At 38.4% G+C, this 15,580-nt stretch overlaps 1 protein-coding gene across 7 annotated transcripts in view; it reads left to right on the top strand.

Moving 5' to 3' along the window:
• Positions 1-15,580, top strand: part of NUMB (NUMB endocytic adaptor protein) — a 144,175-nt gene that overhangs the window by 16,473 nt on the left and 112,122 nt on the right. Inside the window, exon 1 of one of the 7 annotated variants that reach the window (XM_037031662.1) lies at positions 10,857-10,892. The exons of the other annotated variants lie outside the window; for them this stretch is intronic. The gene's annotated coding sequence lies outside the window, so the exon portion shown is untranslated. Of the gene's footprint in view, positions 1-10,856; positions 10,893-15,580 lie in introns of those variants that run through there. 7 annotated transcript variants of the gene reach the window in all.

Consider the following 15,580-nt stretch of genomic DNA (forward strand, 5'->3'; position numbering starts at 1 on the left):
AGGTAGGGTTGGATAATTTGCAAAGCTGTGACTCAGTTTACATAAATGATTAGCAAAGAATTGTTTCAGTTGTTTCTTTTGATTTAGTTTTGCCCTCACTCCCTGCAGCTACTTTCTAATTCTGTCTGTTCTTGAATTTCATATAAATGGAATAATATCGATAGTAGTTTCCCCCATATCCATGAGGGATATGTTTCAAGATTCCCCAGTGTATCCCTGAAGCCACGGATCCTAAATATACTGGGGTTTTTTTTTCATGCATATATATCCATGATAAAGTCAGTTTATAAAGTTGACACAGTAAGAGATTAACAACAGTCATAAAGTAGAATAATTATGGTAATACACTATAATAAAAGTTATATGAATGTGGTACTGCCTCAAAATAATTAATTGTATTCTGCTTACCTTCTTGTGATGATGTGAGATTGATAAAATAATAAAATAGAACAATTGTAACATGCTGTAGTAAAAGTTATGTGAATGTGGTCTCTCAAAATATTTTATTGTACTATATTCATCATTCATGTGTTGATGTGAGATGATGAAATGCCTACATGAGATCAAGTGAGGTGATTGATGAAGTCATTGTTGACAGAGTCTTAGGCAACTATTGACCTTCCAGCTATCCATCATGTTGATCTTAAAAGTAAAACAGTCCATTCTTTTATTAGCAAAAATGGGTTTATTTGGGCACAGCAAAGAATTGCAATCAGGACAAGCAAACTATAGCAAAAGCCATGGGGAAGTCCAACAAAAAAAGAAGAGGACTCATTATTTTGCGAAGAAAAAAGAGGAAATTGGAAGTTGTTTTGTATGAAAGTTCATTGGATAAAAGCAGGAGTCCAGGGTGATGAGAGTTCCTCATTGGTTGAGTTGCTGGGGTAGTTGGCTTCTTGTGGGAGATGCAATGTATACCTTTCCTGTTGGGGCCTGTAACTGGTGATTCTTTCCTGTTGGGGTCTATGACTGACAGTTCTTCCTGTAATGGGCCTCTAGTGGAACTGTATGAGAACTCCTCCTTCTGGCCCCTTGACTCCAGATTCAGGAGGTTTCCTCACAGTAGACTTCTACTAAAGTCTACTGAGATCCCTATTTGTTATTTAGTAGTAGTGAGGTTTCACTTTATAATTTTCGCAGTCAGAAGGATCATCATCTCCTTTGGATGATTCTGGAGTATCGAACCATGATGATGTTGATGTCTGGATGTCAGGGGCAGATGATGGCAATGGTTGGGAAATTATAATATTTGTGGACTGTGGTTGACTGTGGGTAACTGAAACCATGGAATGCAAAACCATGGATGAGGAAGGGGGTCTACTGTACCCTTTTTATCTCACTTCTTTTGCTTAACATGTTTTTTAGATTCATTTAGTATATAAGTTTATTTTTTATGAAGAAAACCTTCATCCATAGAAAATTACAGGAATAGTGTGTCCTTTTAAGTGCAATGCCATTACGGCAGGCCGAGGTTACAGCATGGCAGCGGGAGCTTTCACCTGAGAGGAGGGAAGCCTGGACCCCAGACCAGGCTCCCAAGCATAGAGCACCAATGCTTGGATCAGCTGCCCATGTAGCTAGCATCCAGCAGCGAAAGGCCACAGGGTTTTTGTCTGCCAGGAGAGACAGAGCCCGCTAGAGACAAAACTACTATTTTTTTAAGGGGTCATAGCATAGGTTTTACTTTCATACACTCACCTTTTGCTCCAGTGAAGGGAAGGTGGCGTGGACTGGAGTCACCTGAGGAGAGTCTGGAGTGGGAGGCACTGGGAAGAGAAGTGGGGGGGCAGCTGCTAGGATCCCGCCAGTGGGGCATACCTTGATAGCACAGCAGCCATTTTTCTTGAGAAGAACAACTCCCTCCCAGGGGAAAAACAATTACCCCACCCTCTGGAATCCTGCTCACTCCAGCCTATGGAATCCTGCTTGCCCCACCCTGCATCTTAACCTCTGCTAAGAAGACAGCAACATGGGCATATTCAGGGGTGTCAGATACTGACTTTAGGTCACGGCCATTTTAGACACTTTCCCAGGATTTAGACTGGTGCTTTCCCCTCATGGGAGAGCCATAGAAACACCCTCCTGGATTCCAGCAGACCTGAACTTGGACCTCTGGAGGCCCCACACAAGCCTTACTTGGGGCCCCACCCTGCCAAGTTCAGTGAAGTAATCCTGGACAGACTTTGATGTGGGGCTAAGGGGCTGGGAACACACCCACCATCTTCCCCTAAAGTCTGAACAGTACCTCCCACAGGAGACCCAGGGGTCCCATTCTCCCAATTCTGCCAGAAGCCCTCTCAGAAGCAGGTTAACTACTAGACAAAGACTGACCAACCATAGGTCAGCAGGCAGAGGCAGCTAGAGGAAAATAACTGTGGTGCCATGAGACATTCACTGACCCACCCCTGGGACCTGTGCTGTTAAAACCCAACCTTGCAGTGCAATGTGGCCTATTCCAGGTGTAGCCAAGCTCAGGAAATAGCCACCAACTGTGGGTCACTTGTCACTTTGAACTGGCCGCCAAGAGCTAGATGTGGACAGCATCTGACATTGGCTTACATCAGCTTCAGACATCAGAGCTCTATCCAAAAGAACCCAGCAGGCAGGCACTATATTCAGCTGGAATGAATTCCACTCTGTTCTTTTTCATTGTTTTTGTTATTTTTCTTTTTCATAGTCTTTTTATCATTTTTCTTCAATTTTTTTCCTTTTTGTCTCTTTTTCTTTCAGATCTCTTATTTTACTTTTCTTTTCTTACTGTTTTTCTTCTTTCCATTTCTTAATTTTATTTTTCTTCTTTGCTGTTTTCCTCTTTCTACTTACTCTTTTTTAAAAGATTTTTTTTTTGTTTATTATTAGAGGGAAGGGAAGGGAAGGAAAATGGAGCGAAACATTGATGTGTAAGACAAATATTAATTAGTTGCCTCCTGCACGCCCCAGCCAGGAACCTGGCCCACAACCCAGGCATGTGCCCTGATTCGGAATCGAACTGGTGACCTTTCGGTTTGTGGAATGATGCCCAACCCACTGAGCCACACCAGTCAGGGCTCTATTTCTTACTCTTATTGTTTCTCTTCATTCTTTCCTCTCATAATCATTTTTCTTTTCTTTGGTTTTTCTCACCCTTTTTTTTTTTTACTATCCTATATCTCCATTTTTATTTTTTGCTCTTTTTGTAATTGATTTTGCTGCTGTTGTTTTTTGCTCGTTTTGGTTCTTTTTTGTGTGTTGTTTTGTCTGTCAGCACCTGTGCAACGTGTGCAAGACGGGGTGGATGTTGTGCCTCTCAGTCAGCCAGACAGAGGGGTGACCCCACCAAGGAATGGGCCAACAACAATTAAGACCCAAATACAATAGTAGAGCCTACATAACCCACACAAGGGATGTTCCTAGAGCATCCAGCTCAGGAGATCAAAGAGACTATACCTCTGGGTCTCACAGGACTCCTACTACATAAGGCCACCCGACAAGGATAGGGAGTCAAGGCAGATCTATCTAACATGTAGAAACAGACAAAAAGAGCCAGCTAAAATGGGGAGACAAAGAACCCCCAAACAAAGGAAAAGGAGGAATCAGCAGAAAAAGAGCTAAATGAAATTCAAGCAAGCAATTTATCAGACATAGAGTTCAGAAGAATGGTTATAAGGATGCTCAAGAGACTTCATTTCAACTACAAGGAACTTAGTGAGAACTACATCAGCATGAAAAAGGACATAGAAACTATGAATAAGAACCAGTTGGAAATGAAGAATGCAGTATCTGAAATGAAGCAGAGGATTGAATCAGAATTTTGGAAGACAAGGTAGGAAAAAACACCCAATCAGAGCAACAAAAAGAAAAAAATACTTAAGAAGAAGACTTAAAAATGAGGATTGTTCAAGGGAACTCTTAGACAAAACGAAATGTAACAGTATTTGCATCATAGCGATACCAGAAGGAGAAGAAAGTGAGCAAAGAATAGAAAACCTGTTTGAAGAAATAATAACAGAAATTTTCCCTAACCTGGTGAAGGAAAAAGTCACACAAATTCAGGAAGCAGAGTCCCAGTCAAGATGAACCTAACACCAAGAACATCATCATTAAAATGGCAAAGTTTAAAGACAAAGAGAGAATGGCAGCAAGAGAAACAAGTTAATTACCTCCAATAAGAATGTCAGCTAATTTCTCAATAGAAACACTTCAGGTTAGAAGGGACTGGCATGAAATATTCAAAGTCGTGAAAAACGAGGACCTGCAACCAAGACTACTGTATCCAGCAAGGCTATCATTTAAAATTGAAGCTGAAATAAAGAGCTTCCCAGACCCCCCCCCCCAAAAAAAAGGCTAAAGGATCAGTACCAACAAACCAGCATTGCAAGAGATGTTAAAGGAAATGCTTTAAGAAGAAGAAATATATAGAGAGAGGAGCATAGGTATAAAGGGGGAAAATGACAATGAGTAAAATATCTATAAATAATCTTAAATATGAATGAATTAAATGCTCCAATCAGAAGACATCAGGTAGCTGATGGATTAGAAAACATGACACATATATGAGATCTGTCCAGAAAAAGTCCAGCCATTCTTAATATAATGAGAAAGTTTTGCACGACATCAATGTAACCTGTCAGCCAAGGAGAGTAGACTAGAATGCACATGTGTGAACAATGACAATATCACAGTACTAGTCAGTGGGGGCAGTGGACACCATTGAATGAGCATGCATATTGTGTGGCCATTGTATTCAAAATGCTTGAGTGAGTAGAGTGATGAATCTGCCTCAAATTTTGTGTTAAGCTTGAACATTCCTCTGCAGAAATGATTTGGATGATTCAGAAGGCTGCAGCTATGGGCAACTGGTGATTGGCAGCTTCATCACGTCCACACACCCACTCATGCATCATGTCTTGTGCAGAGTTTTTTTGGCGAAACATCAAATCATCCAGGTGACTCAGACCCTCTACAGCCCATATTTGGTGTCCCAAGACTTCTGGCTTTTCCCAAAACTCTCATCACCTTTGAAAGGGAAGAGGTTTCCGACTGTTGATGAGATTCAGGAAACTGTGACTGGGCAGCTGATGGAGATTGGGAGAACTGTATGAAGTTCCAAGGTGCCTACTTTGAATGGGACTGAGGCATCATTGTCCTGTGTACAGTATTTCTTGTATCCTGTATCATCTTCAATAAATGTTTCCTTTTTTCCCCCCCAATAGTACATGGCTGGATACTTTCTGGACAGATCTTATAAGTGCTGTCTATAAGAGACCTCAGAACAAAAGATTTACACAGTGAATCTTTTAGTGAAGGGATTCACTTTTAGTGAATCTTAAAGTGAAGGGATGTAAAAATATATTTCATGCAAATGGAGATAAAAAAAGCTGTGGTGGGAATACTTATATCTGACAAAATAGATTTTAAAATAAAGGCCATAACAAGAGACAAAGGTCACGACATAATACTAAAGTGATCAATTCAATAAGAGGATATAACCCTTGTAAACATATATGAACCTAATACAGGAGCACTTCAATATATAAAGAAAATCTTGGTGGACTTCAAGGATGAGATCGATAATAATTAATACAGGCATTGTAGGGGGTTTTAATACTCCACTGTCACCAATGGGTAGATCTTCCAGACAAAAAGTCAACAAGGAAACAGTGACCTCAAACTATACACTAGATTGAATGGATTTAATTGATATTTACAAAACATTTGATCCCAAAGCAGCAGAATACACATTCTTCTCAAGTACACATGGATCATTTTCAAAGATAAATCACATGATAGGACACAAAATGAGTCTTAACAAATTGAAGAAAATTGAAATCACATCATGCATTTTGTTGAATCATAATGGTATGAAACTGAAAATCAACCTCAAAAACAGCTCTGGCTGGCGTGGCTCAGTGATGGAGCACTGCCTGGAGAAACAGGAAGTCGCTGGTTTGACTTCCAGTCAGGATACATTGCCTGGGTTGCAGGCCAGTCCTAGGTTGGGGGTGTGTGGTCAGTGTTTCTCTCACACATCGATGTTTCTCTCTCTCTCTCCCTTCCCTCCCTTCTCTAAAAATAAATAAAATCTTTAAAACATAAATAAATATCAATGCTGTGGGGAAAAAACCTCAAAAACATTCTGATACATGGAGACTAAATAACATGTTACTAAGTAATGAATAGGTTATCAGTGAGATCAAGGAAGAAATAAAAAATTACATAGAAACAAATGAACACGCAACAACCCAAAACCTATGGGACCCAACAAAAGTGGTACTGAGGGTGAAGTTCAAAGCATTAAAGACCTGCTTCAAGAAGGTAGAAATAAAAAATCTAACACTAAAACTAGGAGAACTGGAAAAACAACAACAAACAAAGCCCCGAGTGAATAGAAGGAAGGAAGTAATCAGGAACAGAGTAGAAATAAATGATGTAGAGAAACAATTCAAAGATCAGTGAATCCAGGAGCTGGTTCTTTGAAAAGATAAACAAAATTGATGAACTTTAACCAGACTCATTAAGAAAAAAAGAGAGGACCCAAATAAATAAAATCAGAAATGAAAGAGGAGTAGTAACAACTGATAGAATGGAAATACAAGGGATTGTAAGAAAATACTATGAACAACTATGCCAAGAAATGGGGTAACCTGGGAGAAATCGATAAATTTCTAAAAACACATAATTGTCCAAAACAGAATCAGGAAGAAGCAGAAAAACCAAATAAACTGATAACAACTAATGAAATTGAAACAGTAATCAAAAAATTCCCAGCAAACTGAAGTTCTGGACCAGGTGGCTTCACAGACAAATTTTACTAATCATTCAAACAACTAACACCTTTCCTTTTTAACTATTCCAAAAAATTCAAGAAAAAGGAAGACTTCCAAGCTCTTTTGTATGAGACCAGTATTATTCTAAATCCAAAACAAGGTAAAGACACAACAAAGAAGGAAAATTATAGGCCAATATCCCTGATGAACATAGACACTAAAATCCTCAAAAAAAATTAGCAAATGGCTCCAGCAATACATTAAAAAGATCATATACCATGATCAAGTGGGATTTGTCCTGGGGTTACAGGGTTGGTACGATATTCACAAATCAATAATTGTCATATATCACACAAACAAAATGAAAGATAAAAGTCATATGATCATATCAATAGATGCAGAGAAAGAATTTGATAAAATCCAGGACCCATTTGTGATAAAAACTCTCAGCAAAGTGGGAATAGAGGGATCATACCTCAGCATAATAAAGGCCATGTACGAAAAACCTACAGCCAACGTCATACTTGATGGGCAAAACATAAAAGCATTTCCCTTAAGATCAGGAACAGGACAGGCATGCTTATTTTTACCACTCTTATTAAACATACTACTGGAAGTCCTAGCAATAGCAATCAGACAAAAAGAAGAAATAAAAGGCGTCTGAATTGGAAAGGAAGAAGTAAAACTGTCATTATTTGTAGGTGATATGATATTGTACCTAGAAAATCCTATAAACTCTACCAAAAACTACTAGACCTGATAAATGAATTCAGAAAAGTAGCAGGATACAAAATCAATACTCAGAAATTGTTTAATTTTTATTCCCCAATAATGAACTAACAAAGAAACTAAGAAAATCCCATTTACTATTGCAACAACAACAACAACAACAAAAATAAGGTACCTAGGAATGAATTTAACCAAGGTGGTAAAAAACCTGTGCTTAGAAAATGGAAGGACACTGAAGAGAGAAACTGAGGAAGATACAAATAAATGGAAGCATATAATGTGTTCATGAATTAGAAGAATCAACATCATTAAAATGTCCATACTACCCAATCTATAGATTCATCACAATTCCTACTAAAATACCAATGGCATATTCCACAGATCTAGAACAAATATTCCAAAATTGTATATGGAAATGAAAAAGACCCTGAATAGCCTCAGCAATCTTGAGAAAGAAGAACAAAGTTGGAGGGATCACAATACCATACCTGATATCAAACTATGCTATAAGGTCACTATAATCAAAACAGTCTGGTACTGGTGTAAGAACAGACACATAGATCAATGAAACAGAATAGAGAGGTCAGAAATAAGCCAAATATCTATGGTCAATTAATGTTTGACAAAGGAGGGAAGGGCATACAATGGAGTAAACACAATCTCTTTAAGAAATAGTTTCGGGAGAATTGAATTGGTACATGCAAAAAAAAAGAAAAAAGCAAGAAAGAAAGAAAGAAAAAACTAGACCACCAACTTATACCATACACCAAAATAAACTCATATGGGTAAGAGCCTTAAATGTAAGTTGTGATACCATAAAAAACCCAGAAGAAAACACAGGCAGTAAAATTTCAGGTATCTCTCATAGCAATATTTTTGTTGGTGTATATCCTAGGGCAAAGGAAACAAATGAAAAAATAAGCAAATGGGACTACATCAAACTAAAAAGCTTCTGTTCAGCTAAAGAAACCATTATCAATAAAAAGAACCCACTATATGGGAGAACGTATTTGCCAATGATATATTGGACAAGGGTTTAATTTCTAAAATATGTAAAGAACTTGTATGACTCAACACCTGGAAGACAAACAATCGAATTAAAAAATAAGCAGAGGATCTGACTAGACATTTCTCCAAGGAGAACATACAGGTGACCTATATGTCACATGAAAAAAAATGTTCTACATCACTAGCCATCAGAGGGATGCAAATTAAAACCACAATGAGATACTACTTTGCACCTGTCAGAATGGCTATCATTAATAAATCAACAAAGAGCAAGTTCTGATGAGGATCTGGAGTAAAGGGAACTTGAGCGCACTGTTGGTGGAAATGCAGACTGTGGAAAATAGTGTGGGGTCTCCTTAAAAAGCTAAAAATAGCATTGCCTTTTGACCCAGCGATTCCACTTCTAGGAGTATATCCTGTAATACCAATTCAGAAGAATATATACGCCCCTCTGTCCATAGCAGCATTATTTACAATAATCAAGACTTGGAAATAGCCTAAGTGCCCATCAGTAGATGAGTGGATAAGAAAGCCCTGGTACGTTTCCACAGTGGAATACTATGCAGCAGTTAAAAAGAAGGAATTCTTACCTTTTACGACAGCATGGATGGAACTGGAGACTATTAATGCTAAGTGATATTAGCCAGCCGATGAAAAACACATACCACCATATGATCTCACTTATAAGTGGAATCTAATGAGCAAAGTAAACTAATGAGCAAAATAGAATCAGAGACATAGAAACATGGAACAGACTGACAGCCATTAAGAGGAGGGAGGAGGTGGAGACTGGTTGAAAGAAGGTGAAGGGATTAGTCAAAGAACATAATACACATGACCTGTGCTCATGGACAACAGTGTGGGGGTTGTGGAAGTGGGGGGTGGGCTGGGTATAGGGGGGCAAAGGGGAAAAATTGGAACATGGTAATAGCATAAACAAAATACTTAAAAAATAAATACAATACTATTATAGAGTAATCGCTAAGCCATTATTTAAGTATTTAATTTACCTCAAATCTAAGTTGTATCTCCCTACAATTTTCATCGTAAGCCAGTCTTCTTTTTATATGTGCATACTTTCTAAAGAAAACATTTTACTCAGGGTGAATGTGCACCAAGAAGGAGCAAAAAAAAAAATGTGCAAATATATTTAAGAGTTTCTGTAAGAATATCAGTTAATAAAACCCTGAAATTTATGTGTGCCTTAAAAACATCAAGTGCAAATTTTCACAAAACTTAATATTGTGGCCCTGTCAGGTGTAGTTCAGTGGTTTGGGCATTTTCCCACAAACTGAAAGGTCATTGGTTTGATTCCTGGTCTGGGCACGTGTCTGGGTTGTGGGTCAGGTCCCAGTTGGGGGTATGAGAGAGGCAACCGTCAGTGTTTCTCTTACACATCAATGTTTCTCTCCCTCTCTTTCTCCCTCCCTTCCTCTGTCTCTAAAAATAAATAAATAAAATCTTTTTTAGCCCTGGCTGGTGTAGCTCAGTGGATTGAGCGCTGGCCTGTGAACTACACGATCACAGTTTGATTCCCAGTCAGGGCACATGCCTGGGTTGCGGGCCAGTTCCCAGCAGGGGACTCATGAGAGGCAACCATACATTGATGTTTCTCTCCTTCTCTCCTTCCTTTCCTCTCTAGTGATAAATAAATAATAATAAAAATCTAAAAAAAAAAATCTTTTTTAAAAGTTCATATTGTGGCAAGAAAACTCAAATGAGTTACCAAACAAAAGAATAAGGTTATTTTTAGCATAAAAATTATCTTCAACTAAGGATTTTCAAAATATATTTTAAAATGAAACAATTGAATAAAATAAAAATAAGATTTCCACTTAATAGTAAAGTCAAATCATTATTATAAACAACAGATGTCCTAGGTGTCACAGTATTCCATTTTATGTTTATATCAGACGTTTTTCAGTTCTGTTGATAATCATTTGCATTATTATTATTTTTTGCCTTTTATGAATAATGCTACTATTAACATTCTTGTACAAGTCTGTGAGCATACACAATGAAGTCTGTCTGGAAAAGTCCAGCCATTCTTAATATAATGAGAATGATTTGCATAATCTTAGTGTAACCTGGGAGCTAAGGAGAGAGGACTGGAATGCACATGAGTGAACAATGATGACTTCACTGTACTAGTCAGTGGGGGCAGTAGATGCTATTGAGTGAGCATATGTATTGTGTGGCCATCACATTCAAAATGACTGAGCGAGTAGAGCAACAAATTTGTGTCAGATTTTGCATTAAGCTTGAACATTCCTCTGCAGAAACTGTTTGGATGATTCAGAAGGCTGCAGCTATGGGCAACTGGTGATTGGCAGCTTCATCATGACAACATACCTGCTCATGCATCATGTCTTGTGCAGAGTTTTTTTGGCGAAACATCAAATCACCCAGGTGACTCAGACCCTCTACAGCCCAGATTTGGCGCTGTGTGGATTTTGACTTTTCCTAGAATCATCTTTGAAAGGGAAAAGATTTTAGACTGTTGATGAGATTCAGGAAAATACGGTGGGGCAGCTGGTGGAGACTGGGAGAATTGTGTAAGGTCTTAAGGTGTCTACTTTGAATGGGACTGAGGAGTCATTGTCCTATGTACAATGTTTCCTTAAATTTTATTTTGTATTTTTAAAAAGATTTTACTTATTTTTAGAGAGAGGGGAAGGGAAGGAGAGAGGGAGAGAAATATCAATGTGTGGTTGGCTTGTGTGCTCCCCCTACTGGAAACCTGGCCTGCAACCCAGGCATGTATCCTGACTGGGAATTGAACCTGCGACCCTTTGGGTCACAGCCTGTGTTCAATCCACTGAGCTACAGCCAGGGCTGTGTTATTTCTTTTAATCTTTATTATATTTGTATCCATTACCATTTAGTCCCCTTACATCCCCCTCCCCCCAGCAATCACCACACTGTTGTCCATGTTCATGAGTCCTTTTTCCTTTTTGCTCAATTCTTCCCCGGCTAGCTGTCATCCTGCTCTCCATCCATGAGTCTGTCCCCATTTTCCTGTTAGTTTGGGTGGTTCATTAGATTCCACATACGAGTTGAAATTATATGGTATTTGTCTCCGACCAGCTTATTTCACTTAGCATGATTTTCTCCAGGTCCATCTATACTGTCACAAAGGGTAAAACTTTCTACTTTCATACAGGCATGTAGTATTCTGTTATGTAAATGTTTCATAGTTGTTTTATCCACTCATCTACTGATGGGCACTGAGCTGCTTCCATATCTTTGTGATTGTAAATAATGCTGCAACGAACATAGGGGTTCTTAATGTTCTTTCAAATTAGTGTTTTGGGTTCCTGCAGATACATTCCCAGAGGTGGGATCACTGGGGCAAAAGTCAGATCCATTTTTAATTTTTTGAGTTATCTCCATACTGCTTTCCACAGTGGCTGTGCCAATCTGCCTTCCCACCAGCAGTGCAAAAGGATTCCCCTTTCTCCACATCCTTGCCAGCACTTGTTTTTTTTTTTTTTTTAAGATTTTATTTATTTATCTTTAGAGGGGAAGGGAAGGAAAGAAGAAGAGAAACATCAATGTATGGTTGCCTCTCGTGAGTTCCCCGCTGGGAATTGGCCTGCAACCCAGGCATGTGCCCTGACTGGGAATCGAACCACGATCGTCTGGTTCGCAGGCCCGCACTCAATCCACTGAGCCACACCAGCCAGGGCCAGCACTTGTCGATTGTTGATTTATTGATGATAGCCATTCTGAGAGGTATGAGATGATATCTCATTATGGTTTTAATTTACATTTCTCTGATGATTAGTGATCCTGAGCATCTTTTTGTATGTCTATTAGCCATCTGTATGTCCTCCTTGGAGAAGTGTCTATTAAGGTGCTTTGCCCATTTTTAATTGGGGTGTTTGGTTTTTTTTGTGTTGAGCTTTGTAAATTCTTTATAAATTTCGCATAGTAACCCTTATCAGATGTATCGACGAATATGTTCTCCCATTCTGTGGGTTGTCTTTTTATTTTGTTGATGATTTCCTTTGCTGTGCTGAAACTTTTTAGATTGAGCACAATGTATCTTATATCAGGTACCTTCTTCAATAAATGTCTCAATTTTTCATATTACATGGCTGGATACCTTCTGGACAGACCTCTTTCATTTCTCTTGGTTGAATACCTAGGAGTGAAACTGTTGGGTCACAGGATAGATGTGTGTTTAACTTTATAGGAAATTATATGGTTCTCCCTTGGCAGTGTTCGCCAGTTCTACACCTTCTCCACTCTTACTTGAGTTGTAGTATCTCTGATTTTTAGCCTTTCTCTTGGGTGTAAAGTGATATTATAGAAAGGTTTTTATTTACATTTCCAAATGACTGCAGATGTTGGGCTAGGCACCTGTTCTCCTTTGTTGTTGTTGTTAAATCTTTTACAAAAGCAGATTTGCAGATTGATAGTATCTTAATAAAAGATTCAGTGTGTTTTAATTACTGTATATGGACCTAAATTTATTAATCTGAATTGTAATTAAAAGCAAAATAAAAGACATCTATTTCGAGTGTAAGATTTTAGAAGTTCCATATCATAGTGATAATTCATATAGATTTCTTAGAGTTAAGTAAACATTTACTGTTGATTATTGTTTGCCAGAACTTTGCTTGACTGATAAGTGAATGATTCAATAGGAAGACTCCAAGCTTTGTTTTATAGAGCTATTTTTGAATTTGGTATATTGAATCATTGATTCAGAAACATTAAAACTGAATGATTTGGCATTTAAACCACTCTGTGCTTGAGCCACATGTGAGAACTGATAGTCTAGTAAGGGTATCAGGTAAAAATAATACTAGCAGCAGCTAACATTATATCCAGGCATGTTCTAAGTGATTTACATACATTAATCACCCATGTGAAGATAGTTCCTATTACCATCTTTATTTTTCAGTTGAGGAATCTGAGGCACAAGAGTTAAGCATTTTGCCCAAAATCATAGAGCAAGTAGTGACTAGGATTCAAACCTAGATAGTCTGGCTCCAGAGTTCGTGCTCTTACTCCTCAGTGCTAAAGTGATTAAGTGAAATGTAGTCAGTTCTGCATACTTCAGAGAGTATATCATTGTGTGATAGTGGCGGCCAAAGTTTTAAGTTGGGATTTCTGAGTTTGCAAATAGACTCTGTACCAGTTTGTCTTGTAATGAATCCCAGGGTGGGGGTGATATGTAGGAGGAAAGTTTTGTCTGTGTTAACAGATGGTGGACAACCTCAGTAACCTGATATTGAGTGCTTTCCTAGAGAAGATGTCATTTCTCTCTTTACCTTAGGTGAGTGTTAGATCTGGAACAGTTACTTTCAGACAGTCAACAGTGTTTTTTTAACTGTCTTTGTAAAAGTCCCTACATGTAAATGTTTAGCATCCTTTTGAAACAAACTGAGTGATATTTGAGGTTGATGGAATTTGTGCTTGAAAAATACTGGGCCTAATTAACAACACTGCCTACAAACTTGATATCATAGATATTTATGATGTGTTCACACAGAATCAGAGTTCTTAAAATTCTTTCTTTCAGAATCCCCATGGAATTCATCTTTGTCATTAGTTTGGGTTTAGATAAGAATCATCTTTGAGGGAAGGCTTGATTTTTTGGCCAACTTCCTTGAAAGATTTGGGGATGAAAGGAAATGAAAGTGTGTATTGACTTTTGTGGCTTTCTCCACTTGTGGTTTGCTCTCATTGTTGGTATCATGGGTGACATTAAGGAGTTGGGGTGGATGGGAAGCATTTTGTATGTATTGAATGAGAGAATGTGAGTTCTTGAATAAATAAATTATGGAATGTGAGTTTAATTCCTGTGCTGCTATACTCTAGGTTTGGCTCAATGTTTTTACTTCCCTGGGTATTTATTTTATTTTTAAATATTTCATTAATTTTTTTTCTAGAATAAACACCTTTATTACTACGATGGGAGAGGATTGATTTGTCTTTCCAGGCTTTGCTTTTAAAAAAATATTTTATTTATTTATTTTTAGAGAGGGGAAGGGAAGGAGAAAGAGTGGGAGAGAAAAACATCAATGTGTGGTTGCCTCTCATGTGTCCCCTACTGGGGACCTGGCCTACAACCCAGGCATTTGCCCTGACTGGGAATGGAACTGGCGACCCTTTGCTTCACAGGCCCATGCTCAATCCACTGAGCTACACCAGCCAAGGCTGTCTTTCCAGGCTTTGATTTTCCTCAGATACAACTCCAGCTCCTTACCCTCTAGCACATAACCTTCTGCTCCGCCACACTGGCCTGGGGTTGGAGCAAGGCATGCAGCAAGCTCGCCCTGCTTGAACTGCTCCTCTGGAAGACTGCTGATTTTGGCATTCTTTTCCCTTTTAATCATACTGCTCTGGATTTCCTTTTATAGTTTTTTTGTTTAAAATCTCTTATGTCCTCAGGAGTCAACTCGGCCCCCTTCATGTGCCCCCGGGGCAGTGTGGAGTGTGACTTGCACCACTGTCTGGTGCTGTGCCGTCAGTGAGCACAGTGCAGGTCTTTACTAGGGACTAGGTCATCCTCGGACACATCGTAGACATTGATAATCCTTGTTTTGCTCTCGTTCCATTGATCTCTTTAACCTCCTCTTCCTATGTGCCCTTTTCCTTTTTTCTTTGTGCCTTTTTATTAAGCCTGTTTGGTCTGCTTTAAATGCTTTTTCTTCATTTTTCTTCCAAGCCATCATAGAACTATCTTCTTACATGAAGGCTTTCTTATTCATCACTTCCTCTACATTTTATCTCTCTTTTGATTCCATAGTACTTTGTCCCACTACTCCATGCCGTATTGTCTGCTTTGCATGATATTTAAGTGTATATTTTTCTTCCTAAGTAGATTGTATACATCAGGGAACTGGATCCGTGTCCCTTTGCATTATTCTTTATACCTTGCATATAATGGGTTCTCAGTGGTGTTTGAATTGAATTAATTATTTCTACCCTCATGGAGCGTATGGTGTAGTGGAAGGAGGTATACAATAAGGAAATAAATACATAGGAAAACTGCCATTTAAGAGTATGTGACAAAAATGATAGTACATTTAAAATAAAAAATATGTTACCTTAATCCTGCTCATACTTTCATTAATAGTTTT

The sequence above is a fragment of the Sturnira hondurensis genome, unplaced genomic scaffold, assembly GCF_014824575.4.
Source record: "Sturnira hondurensis isolate 20B ecotype Veracruz unplaced genomic scaffold, ASM1482457v3 Scaffold0021143, whole genome shotgun sequence".
NCBI classification, from domain to species: Eukaryota; Metazoa; Chordata; class Mammalia; order Chiroptera; family Phyllostomidae; genus Sturnira; species Sturnira hondurensis.